Source organism: Littorina saxatilis, linkage group LG4 (assembly GCF_037325665.1).
Source record: "Littorina saxatilis isolate snail1 linkage group LG4, US_GU_Lsax_2.0, whole genome shotgun sequence".
In the NCBI taxonomy this organism is placed as follows: Eukaryota; Metazoa; Mollusca; class Gastropoda; order Littorinimorpha; family Littorinidae; genus Littorina; species Littorina saxatilis.
In genome coordinates, this window is record NC_090248.1 from 6,745,236 (window position 1) to 6,757,735 (window position 12,500).

Below are 12,500 nucleotides of genomic sequence, written 5' to 3' on the forward strand. Positions count from 1 at the left end.
AAGTACGTGAAAGACACGAAGACATACCTGAATAAAAAAACAAACAAAAAAAACATAAGTTCTCTATTCAAACATAAGGGATGGCCCTTAACGCTGTGCCTTTTCAAATCTTCAGATTTCAGAAAGTTGACAGTCTGTTCCTGAGGTGAGGAACTGAAAAACAAACAAAAAACAAATACAGCAACAGTGGAAAAAACAACAACAACAACAACAACAAAACCCAGAATCACTGCACCAGCCAAAAATGTATGGCGTAAACAAACCCTTTGATAATACGGTCATAACAGCCGTAACACGTCAACCACAACCGGACAATTTCAGCGCGCAGACAACCGGTGCCTTTCTCATACATGTACTGCGACCGCACACGCTTACTCTTCCTCTCTACTAGTCCGGCTTCCAGGCTGCCTTGGCACTGTCGCTGTGCCGTCGCTGCTGGGGATACAGTTGTCGTCGCAGGAGGTTGAAGCTTTTCGCTTTTGCCTTGGTGTGTGACTTTGCCCTGTAGCTGCGGGAGTTCTCATGGAGTTTTGAGTCGGGTTACCAAAGAAACGGAGGTGTTGGTCTGTTGTTCTTGTACTGGTTCTGCGATTTTGGTAAGGTTTTCAGAACGCTCGAAAGATGCTGACAGAGTGCGAAGTGCCAGAGCATTGAAAGACGAAGTGACACTGACTCGGGACAGTGTTTGGAGCTTTCATTTCTGAGGAAGAACCATCATGATGAAATAATTGAAGGTAAGAGTGGTGCTTTGGTCGATGGTAGAGAATGATACTTTGTCAGTGATCGGACGGCGTAATAAATGTGCTATCGTTTCAGAGACCGAGTAGTGATGGAATGATTATAGCGAAGAATGGTTTTATGGATCGTGGATTTTGTTTATGGCAGGGAAATACTAATTTCGGACGGTGTTTTAAAGTTTCATGCATGAGTCAGAGGGAATAATTGATTTATGACGGGAGTGGTTTTATACTTTATGTGTTTTGATTCAAGTAGTAATGTTCAATGTGTTGTTGTTTTGACTGACTATTGACCACCGTTAGCTTGCCAGTGTGTGTGTGTGTGTGTGTGTGTGTGTGTGTGTGTGTGTGTGTGTGCGTGTGTGTGTGTGTGCGTGTGTGTGTGTGTGAGTGTGTGTCACTGTGTGTGTGTGTGTGTGACTCTGTGTGTGTGTGTGTGTGTCACTGTGTGTGTGTGTGTGTGTGTGTGTGTGTGTCACTGTGTGTGTGTGTGTGTGTGTGTGTGACTGTGTGTGTCACTGTGTGTGTGTGTGTGTCACTGTGTGTGTGTGTGTGTGTGTGTGTGTGTGTGTGTGTGTGTGTGTGTGTGTGTGTGTGTGTGTGTGTGTAATGACGAGAAATGAAACATAAAGTTATTTATTTTGCGCTGGTCCTTATGTCACAAGCTAACGGTAAATAAACATAACATTTATCCAGGAAACATTTGGCAGTGTACGTGTGTGCGTGCCGCACCTTTCAAAGGGAAGTTGCAGAGTGGAGCTAGCATTTCGGTCACGCAACCGATGTACAGGTTTATCACTACATACATTGTGTGCAAGAACTAGATCAGAAAGTAATACGTTCATTGCACACACGCATACACGCATATGTATACACATACACAGGCAGGCACGCACACAAACACACTGACAGGACAGATTTGTTGGTTTTCACAAACACACGATCGAATGCACGCACGCGCGCTCACATTGACACACACACACACAAACACACACCCACACACACATACACACACACATACATACACACACACACTGACACACACACACTCACACGCACACACACTCACACGCACACACACACACACACACACACACTAACACACACACCACACACACACACACCACACACCACACACAGACATACATACACAGACACACACCACACACACCACACACACACATACACAAACCCACACACACACACACACACACACACATACACACACACACACACACACACACTCACTCTCTCTCTCTCCCTCTCTCTATCTCTCTCTTCCTCTCTCCCTCTCTCTCTCCATCCCCCTCTCTCTCTTTCTCTCTCTCCCTCTCCACCGCCCCCCCTCTCTCTCTCTCCATCAACAAAATCAATCCCCTACCACTAACCACAGTAGAAAGACCAAGCCTTCCAACTCTCCCTCACAACACTCAAACATCGCTATTGAGGAACCAAACCCCGGACAAGTTCGAAGAATTCGATTTTGAGCGGATTCGATCGCGCACCCCACGCGCTCTTGAAAAACCCTAAAACAAGCTTACCGAGACTGTTGAGAAATGTAAACACACTCACACACCATTGGGGTTTGGGTTCGAGGCGTTGGGATGGGAAGGGCAAGAATTTTGCAAGAAATGTCTCAAAGGGCTTTGCAAGAAAGGCGTTCTTCCCTCTTTCTTTTTTCGTTTTTTTTTTAATTTTTTTAAATTTTTTTATTGTTTGTTTCTTTCTTTTGTTTCTTTATTTCTTTATGTTTTTAAAGATTAATGTTCTTATTTTCAAAGGGTTATTGTCCGCGCAATGTTTTAAAAGAAACGACGGGTGTTTTTTTCAAATGAATTTTGAGATAAACGCAATGTGTTACACATCTTTAGTTTTGACGGATTGCACTTTTTCATTTTACAATTTTTTTCTTGAGTGTATAATTATTTTGAACTTACATTTTGTAATTTGAGAGAATAACGGTTGAAATGTTCACGCCTGTTCTATAATCCAGTGCACAACTCTTGAGTTCGAGAGTTTTTTTCCTGCTTTGTCCCACTCACGAAGAAAAAGGTGATATTTCGAATGCCTAAAAAAGATATGTTTGTTTTGTTTTTATTGTTTTATTTATTTTTTTTTCTTTTCTTTGACTGTATTATTATTCAGCAGGTAGTACGTTCATAATGTCCACATTGTTTGCTTGTGTTGTTCTTGTACAAATTAAAAAAGTGTAAAAAAAATAAAATTAAAAAAAAGATGTCAATAAATAGTATGATCACTTCACATTATTATGCCGGAAATTTGCGCTGGTTTGTTTCTATGCTTGTTTGTTTTTCCTATCTTTTTATTGTTGTATTTTTTTCTTCATTCTTTTGTAGATATTGTTGTTGTTGTGTTGTTCCGTTTCATTCTAAGGAAAAAAGTCCCTCGACAGACATACGTATACTGTCCCTTTAAGAACGGATTCACGTGGGGGAAAAAAAACCTCCTCAAAGTTACAATGCTAGGACAAGGCAACGCGTGTGTGTGTGTGTGCGTGTGTGTGTGTGTGTGTATGTGTGTGTGTGTATACGTGTGTGTGTGTGTGTGTGTATGTGTGTGTGTGTGTGTGTATATGTGTGTGTGTGTGTGTGTGTGTATGCGTGTGTGTGTGTGTGTGTGTGTGTGTGTCTGTGTGTGTGTCTGTCTGTCTGTCTGTCTGTGTGGGTGTGGTAGTGTGTGCGTGTGCGTGTGCGTGCGTGTAATGATGTTTAGATTACACTACTGTTTTTCATTTTTTGTATTACATTTCCCATGAATCCTTTTTTTTTGTTAACCCTTTAGGAATGCAGAACTCACATTAAACGTTTTAGTTTTTAACTTGCACAAACCTTTTAGGCTACCATACGAACTATTTAAATGTCCATCAGTGCAAGCTCTTCTTGCCTCTGTAGTCTTCATCATTTTTAAACATTGTTCTTGAGTATATAGTGGGTTTTGTGCCAACTAAAAGCCTTTTCCATATAAAGGTTTGTCTGCATTTCTCCTTGCTCTTAAAAGATCTCTCTATGTTTCTTGTAGAAGTTTCTCTTCTAGTGTCTAACTTGTGCTTAGGTTCTACGAAAGGTCGCTGCCATTCAAACGCCTCTTTATATTTTCTTGATGGTTCTTATTGTTTTTTGCCTCCTCAAAACTCTTAACATTTTCTGAGTTTGGTTACGGCTAGTTGAAGATCGCTTTGCATTTTCTGCAGAATTTGCTCCACTAAAGCTGCCATCTCTCTCTCTCTCTCTCTCTCTCTCTCTCTCTCTCTCTCTCTCTCTCTCTCTCTCTCTCTCTCTCTCTCTCTCTCTCTCTCTCTCTCGCTCTCTATATCTTTTTATTTCTCTCTCACTCTCTCTTTCACTCTCTCTTTCTCTCTTTTTCTGTCTCTGCCTCTCTGTTTCTCCCTCTCTCTCCTTATGTAATAAAGTTATGAGTCTGAGTCTGAGTCTGAGTCTCTCTCTCTCTCTCTCTCTCTCTCTCTCACTCTCTCTCTTTCTATTTCTCCCCTCTCTCACTCTTTCTCTCTCTGTCTCTCTATCTCTCTGTTTCTCCCTCTGTCTCTCTCTCTGTTTCTGTCTTTGTCTGTTTCTGTCTCTGTCTGTGTCTGTTTCTCTGTCGCTCCCTCTCTCTCTCTCTGTCTGTCTCTCTCTCTACCTCTTTCTCTCTCTGTGTCTCTCTCTCTGTGTCTCTCTCTTGCTCTCTCACTCTCACTCTCTATCTCTCTCCCTCTCTCTGTCTCTCTCTCTCTCTCTCTCTCTCTCTCTCTCTCTCTCTCTCTCTCTCTCTCTGTCTCTCTCTCTCTCTCTCTCTCTATCTTTTATTGTACTCATTCTTTTTACGTCTAAGACATTTTATCTGTTCCTTAAAACCTTCACTTCTTGATACCAGAAAGTGATGTAGATATTTGAGTGTGCTCAAGGCCATAGACTAACACAGTGCTTTTCCGTACATCAACTGCCTACAACCCTCCTTACTCTTAAACATTCCTTGTAGAACTTCTTCACCTCGAAAGCACTGTTAGGCACGAGAACTTTCCAGAGTCTTTTAGCACACAAAAACCTTAGAGCAAAACCACTTTAGATTTTCTTTATTGCATTCAGGATTTATAAACCCTCGTGCTATCAGCAGGGTTTGTTCATTCTCCTTTATGTTGAGTGTCTGTGGGGTCATATTTAATCAACCTATTCGAACCGCTTTTTAAATAAACGGCCTTAGAGACGTTCCCTTCAGTTTCCATGCGGGGTCCGGATAAGCTTCTGACGACGTATTGTCTAAAAGTAACCCCCTCCACGGTTCAGCTGAAAGCTCAAACCCATTCACCACATCGATTTGTTACATAGGGAACTGTGTCTTTCGTTCCCCAGCTGGTTATGAATGAGCATTCGTGAAAATGATGACAAAGATAGGGTATTGGAACGTTTAATTGTTGACAAGATATATTGTGGTACAAAACAATTGTTTTGTCAGCAATCAAACACTACACTAACATACCTTCCTTGTTTCTTGATTCTGAATTTGAAACGTGGCAGTCTCACATGTTGTCATTCATCCTGCTCTGTATGCAACGGCCCAGACTTCAGCGCCTGCATACAGCCGCGCTGGCCAGAACACTATTTGGCGTGCGTTGCATGCACGGTAGTATTTTATCGACCCGAGCCATATTGTGGTACGTGACTACCGGAATGGCCGCGGGGAAGTTCAGGAATCTTCTCAGAAGCACTCCGGATTTCAATCAAAGTGTTGTCTTCCTGCCAGCAAGGACCCTTGTTGGCGGAAATTGATTTGTCTGTATAATTAGTGAAAGAACTGACACTCAATGAAAAGCCTTGTCAGCAGTTTAAAGTCCCTTGAGGCAGAATCCTTCTTTTCAGAAGTGATTCTTGTCAGCAGAAACTGTCTGATACTGGAGGGAAATCCCTTTGGGTAGTCAAAGGCTGTCTTTAGAGTGCTATCTGCTTCAAAGGGAGAAGTGCCACCTGATAAAATCGTTATCGGCATTGAAAGTGGTTATATATACTCGTATATCCGAATGTTGTACTCCAGAAAGGATTCTTGATGAGGACAGTATTTGATACTCCACGAACAACAGAATGCAGTGTTATGCCTCAGAGGGCAAAAAGTCTGATGGCCCAAGGATTGAAAATATGTATAGGTCCTCACGGACGTCCCTCTTAGAGGATCCCGGGACCCCCATTTTCAATTTTTAGAGGGTCCATGGACCCCCACTGCAGAATGTTAGAGGGTCCCAAGGGACCCAAATCCGAGAAGTCCCGGTATACTTACAAAACATTGTGGTCACGCATAATGTACTGTGTACAAAAGCTGACGACTGCAGTCTGAAAAAAAGGTTTGACGGTGCGCACGACAAAGGAAATTTAGTGCGTCCCAGGACCCGCTCTTTTAAAGTTTAGTGCGTCAGTGATCGAGGATCGAGGCATGGGAATAACACTGCTTATCCTGCATAGTAAACCCGGGTCTCTGCTTCCCTGCCAGACGCGACGCTTGTTGGCATCAAAACAAATTTCTGAATAGAAAGTGAAAGAATAACCTTTTCTTTTTAATTCATTCTGCATTTTGAAACGTTAGTAGTCTATCTGTTTTTGAATTGTTTAATTAGTGAAAGGACTGATATTGCACTTTTAACAGTATTTTTGAAAGTCCATTTGCTGAATATTTTATTTTGAAAATAAATCTTGAGTGAAGCTATTTCTGGGCAGTGAAATTCCGTCTTTAGTTACAGTGGTACTTTCATACCAGAGAGTTGTCGGCGGCTGATTTTTCTCAGTTAATAGTAACATAATTGACTACGTCCGCCTTCTGTCAGAAGAGAGGGTCACATTTTCTCCGTTTAAACACACACACACACACATACATACACACACACACACACACACACACATACACACACACACACATACACACACACACACACACACACGCGCGCGCGCGCACATGCACACACACACACACATACACACACACAAACACACACTCACACACACACTAACACACACTAACACACACATACAGACGCACACACACACACACACACACACACACACACACACACACACACACACACAAACACGCACACACTCACACTTCCTGAGCCAGCTTGTGGGTAGAATTGGATTTTCTTTAATAATCAGTGAAATTAACGAAAATCAGCCGCAGCAATCCACCTACAATCAGATTAGTGCTTTCATGCTACGCTCGTTGGCAGAAATTGATTTCTGTGAATCATTAATGAGCCGTACTGCAGCAGCCTTTCTGCACGCTTAGGTGGTAATTTGACCTTGACCTTGTTTTCCGCTCGAGTGGTATAGACAATCGAGTAGACAGATAATTCAGTTCTGGAAGCAGAACAGAGGAGTAGGGGTGGCCGAAAGAAGTTGAAACTATATATAGCCGATCCAAAAACAAAGAGACTGCCAATGTTCCAAAATTCAGAATAAAAAAAACAAGAAAGGAAAATTGTTGGAACAATACGTTACAGTCAGGGATATTTCGACTCAGCGGTTAAGTCCACAGACAAACACATTTTAAAGCCATATGTACTCGATGACTATACACGCTAATTGCTTTACCAACAGCTGGAGACAGACTAAATTAAGTTCCCTGCAAAATATTGTGGTCTAGGACCCCTTAAATGTTGAGATATTTGAATTTTCATTTTGATCTGGATCGTCCTATTTATAGATTTGGCAACACATGTAACGTTGATGCAAGGGAGAGAACACCGCGGCTTTGTTGACATCCTCACTTTTTCAGAGGCTAGAACAAGCTGTAATGCATGTATTATGGTCCGCGCATGGTGACGTATCGTCATTATAATTTTATGGTCTTATGGTGCGTTTGACATCGATTGTGGGCAAACTACACTTTGTAAACACGGGAGTGCGTTAGTATGCCTTTAATGTAGCTCGTAAAATGTGCAGCTGCTTGGGCAGGAGACACAAGCGAGGCAAGACACTGTGTGTCTTCTCCCCAAGCGGCTGCATCTTTTGCGAGCTAAGTCTTTTTTTGTTTAATTAATATTGATTTGTTTGTTTAATTAATATTGATTTGTTTGTTTAATTAATATTGATTTGTTTGTTTAATTAATATTGATTTGTTTGTTTAATTAATATTGATTTGTTTGTTTAATTAATATTGATTTGTTTGTTTAATTAATATTGATTTGTTTGTTTAATTAATATTGATTTGTTTGTTTAATTAATATTGATTTGTTTGTTTAGTTAATATTGATTTGTTTGTCTGTGCACTTAAAAGACCGCAGGGTCGAAATCTCTGTGACGTCATGCCTGTAACGTATTGTTTCTTTAATAACAAACGTGCCAACAACTTACATTTCTTGTTTTGTGAAGCTATATATATACATATGTTACAGTAAATTCATCAAACCAGTCAATTTGCAAATTCACTCCGTAAATTTACCAATTTACTGAAAATTTCAGTAAATTTACAAATTTACTGGTTTGATGAATTTACTGTAACATATATAGCTAACTCACCGACTTCTTTACAGAATGGTTGATAGCTTTGTGAATTACAAGGTCTATTCGTTGGTATGCTGTGATACTTACGTTAATGCAAGAATGACAGCATTATCCCCAGACCCAGAGACGGTAGCAATGTCCCACCCCCGTGTCACCACAGTGGCACGTAAAAGACCTCGGTCATTCTGCCATAAGTGCAGATGGCTGATACCACCTAAACACGCATACACTTGTGTATCTCATCAAAAGCCGTAAGAGCGTAACACTTTAAATATCATGTTCGTAACCCATATCTAGTCCTCAAGAGGCGAAATATTTAGCCTGTAGAACATGAAGCATTCTCTATGTTTTCTTTTGTTTTCGTTTTCTTTGCAGAATGGTTGATAGCTTCGTAAATTACAAGGTCTATTCGTAGGCATGCTGTAATACTAATTCTAATGAATGAATGACAGAATTATCCCCAGCTGCCTTAAGATAGATATTTTGTTTTGCAGTATTACCGCTTCACTCTTTCTTTTGTGGTCCTGACCCTCTACACTCGCACATGCTTTTTAAGGTTTTTTTTCCTCTCTTTACACCCCCGGTGTAGGGGTGTGTATAGGATTCGGTCGATGTGTTTGTTTGTTTGTTTGTGTGTTTGTGTGTTTGTGTTCGCATATAGATCTCAAGAATGAACGGACCGATCGTCACCAAACTTGGTGAACAGGTTCTATACATTCCTGAGACGTTCCTTACAAAAATTGGGACCAGTCAAACACACGGTTAGGGAGTTATTGGTGGATTAAAGATTCTACAAGGACTTATAGAGGGACATATTAATGGTCAAAGGGAAATAACCTTCTCATTTGGTGGCAGTGAGAATGGTTATTTCCCTTTGACCAACGGGGGTGTTTTTCCTACCTCGGAGGAATTTCTTGTTTTTTCTCAACTTTGTTGTTGTTTTTTGTTTATTGTTGGGGGCCTCATGCTCTCCCGGCCCTTTTTCCTTGTTCCAGATCATATACCCTCGCATCCCTTCCTCAAGGTCAACTACTGTTTTCTTGTTGTTTGCTGTCCAATTTCGTTTTTTGTCACAATTGTGTGTCCTATTTCTTCGAGGATGAGGGACTTATTTCCCAGAGTCAAATTTGTGCAGACTCTTCTCTGTGTCCGAACACTCCCGTGTGCACGCATGTGTACGACAAAGACCCAAACCTCACAGCTAAAGCCTCAGGGCTTGAAAACAAGAATACACGCATTCATGAAAACAGAAAAATAAAGTGTTAGCGCCGTGCTGTGTGGCAGCTCGCTTTCCCCAGTGATAACGCAGCCCGAATGTTGAAGAAGACAACATCACATCACAGGACTATAATTGTGTCCATTTCTGCGACTTTGGGCATTGTTGACTGAAGCCTTTGATTGCAAAAACGTAATATCAGAAATGGACCCAAAATATAAACAAACGTAACAGTACTCTCGGACTCCCAGTTCAAGCTGAGTTTGTAAAAGTTCAAGAAAGTATCAGTGAAAGCACACTGTACAACATAATGGGAAGTCTTAATTCGGATGCACATAACAATAACTTTGACCACAGTGACCACAGTGACTGTTTTTATAATAAATTGACACACATATGATACCTTATCCTTATCCGTATCCTGCCCTAACCTTACATCCATCCATTCACTGCTCGATAAACATCAACAGTTCTTTTTGTGGTCAGACTTGCCGATCTGTTTCTGGCACTTGTTTTAAAAAGTAAACAGAACTTTATTTCGCCCTGGATCAAACAAACAAAAGACTCCTCGGCAAAGTAGTAATTTTAGCCTGAAAGATGATCTAGAGACAGTTTTAAAACATTTAATTATTGTGTCTAATTTTGTTTTACGTTTTAGTTGATTTATTTTGTTTTTGCAAGTGATGTTGTTTAATCTGCTGGACTTTGTTTTTGTTTTTGTGCTGACTCCACATTTTCTGTTTCCTGTGTGTGTGTGTTTGTGTGTGTGTGTGTGTGTGTGTGTGTGTGTGTGTGTGTGTATGCATGCGTAAATGTGTGCGTGCGTACGTGCGCGCGTGCGTTCGTGCGTTCGTGCGTAAATGCGTGTGTGCGTCCGTTCGTGCGTGCGTGAGTTTTTGTGTGTGCGTGCTTGCGTACCCAAAAGCATCCAACCAAGCCCAACTCAGAGAACCTTTTATCCGTACAGTCTTCGTGATATGTCAATCTCACCTGATCAATGTTTTCATATGTGTTTTGTTTGTTACAGACTTGCGACACCTCACCAAGCTGGGCGTTATTCATTGGAATGTCGCCAACTTTCAACCCGCAACAAGGCAATGACAAAAGAGAAGTGCGCAATACCAAAGGTGGAGTCTACTATAATAAATACCAAGACAATTTCTGTCGGATGTCTTGCAAAAGATTGTGTCTGTTTTTAGCACCAGCATAAGTATTGCTTAAAAAAAGGACATTCCCAGCATATCTGCTTAAAAAAAGAACATTCCCAGCATAACTGCCCCGTCGCGATATAACCTTCGTGGTTGAAAACGACGTTAAACACCAAATAAAGAAAAGTAAAGCATAACTGCTTAAAAAAGGGACATTCCCAGCATAACTGCTTAAAAAAAGGACAGTTCCAGCATAACTGCTTAAAAAAAGGACAGTCCCAGCATAACTGCTTAAAAAAAGGACAGTCCCAGCATAACTGTTTAAGAAAAGGACAGTTCCAGCATAACTGCTTAAAAAAAGGACAGTCCCAGCATAACTGTTTAAGAAAAGGACAGTTCCAGCATAACTGCTTAAAAAAGGACATTCCCAGCATAACTGCTTAAAAAAAGGACAGTCCCAGCATAACTGTTTAAGAAAAGGACAGTCCCAGCATAACTGTTTAAGAAAAGGACAGTTCCAGCATAACTGCTTAAAAAAAGGACAGTCCGTGAATAGTGTGCCCAAAAGAGAGTGATTCATCTACATCTATTCTACAAATAAAATTCAGGACTGCTGTTTGATTTGTTAAAGTTGGGACTTCCACATATCTTTGGGGAAAGAAAACAAGTGTGGATAGTTAAAAACAAGGAAGAACAATACAACAGCAGAGACAGAACACACAAAAAAAGAGAATTTGTTCTCCAAAAAGGCGCGTGTAAAGTCGAAGTATACTGCGTTTAAAAATCCTGTTTTTACTTTACAAAATATTAAATATCCAAACAAGAGAGCTGTGCTCACATGTTCAGCAACACAAAGTGCATTTGACTCTAGTTGTATTGTCAAAACTCGAGCGTGAAACGTGCAGAAGTCGTGCCTGTAGAAAGCTGTAGTTTTCTCTTATTGTCCAGGAGAAGTATTCGTTCAAACCAACAAAACCCGGGATATTTCACATGTTTTGTTTTCTCTCAGTTACACAGGAACACAGTTTACAACAGTAAAAGGCACAACTGTTGCACAAACTGTGCTCTTTAACACACACAAAAACCTTTTAAAAAAAAAAGGGGGAAACAAAGTAGCAACAAACAAACAAGGTGTTCTACCCTCCCTTTTTGTGTGTGTTTTTTTGCAAAAACAAAAGACAGAAGAGTTTTGTCGCTGTCTTGCAGACTTTTGGTCGACGGTGCCAGACAATTCCAGAGCACAGCATCGCTCGCATTGATTGGTGCTGGGAGGAAATTGCCTGCAGGTATTTGGTTCCAGAATTACGGGCGTGTGATTGTGTTTTCATGCGTCGTTCCAGACAAAGCGTCTATGCCACCATCACATTTCAACAGCTTTGCCACGATTTATGATTGAAAAGATCTATTTTTGACGGAAGTGGGTCGTTTGTGTGTAAAGTTATTGGCATTTCCTCATTGTGTCGATTTTCCGTATTCGTTGCTGTGGAGGGGTTTTGTGAATTGCTATCGGGTACATAAGGCTGACTTCCTGCAAAGGCAACGAAACAAAAATACAACAAAGGAACGCCATTGCCCTCAAGAGGAAAAATAAACCCACAACAAGAACTACAAAAGCAGAAGATAAATACATTTTTTTTAAAACAACATTTAAACACAAACCGACTTGTTTTCCTGCTTGGAATATGTGAAATAGTATTTGGTGATACAGTGTTCACTTGTACAGATTGAACAATCATTTAACCAGCATAAACGACAAACGACTAGCTACTACCTTCACGAAACTCATCTAACACGACATCATTTTTTCTGCTACATAACCAGCCTTCAACAAGAAATCTTCTTCAACAACAAGTTGCAGGACTACTGCAAACACACTCGACTACCATTTACCCGAGCT

The 12,500-nt window shown here is 40.8% G+C and overlaps 1 protein-coding gene across 1 annotated transcript in view; it reads left to right on the forward strand.

Annotated features, from left to right (window-relative positions):
• The first annotated feature begins 11,756 nt into the window (after nucleotides 1-11,756).
• Nucleotides 11,757-12,500, forward strand: part of LOC138963841 (proton myo-inositol cotransporter-like) — a 35,611-nt gene continuing 34,867 nt past the window's right edge. Inside the window, exon 1 of the mRNA XM_070335694.1 lies at nucleotides 11,757-12,500. This exon is cut by the window's right edge and continues 575 nt beyond it. The gene's annotated coding sequence lies outside the window, so the exon portion shown is untranslated.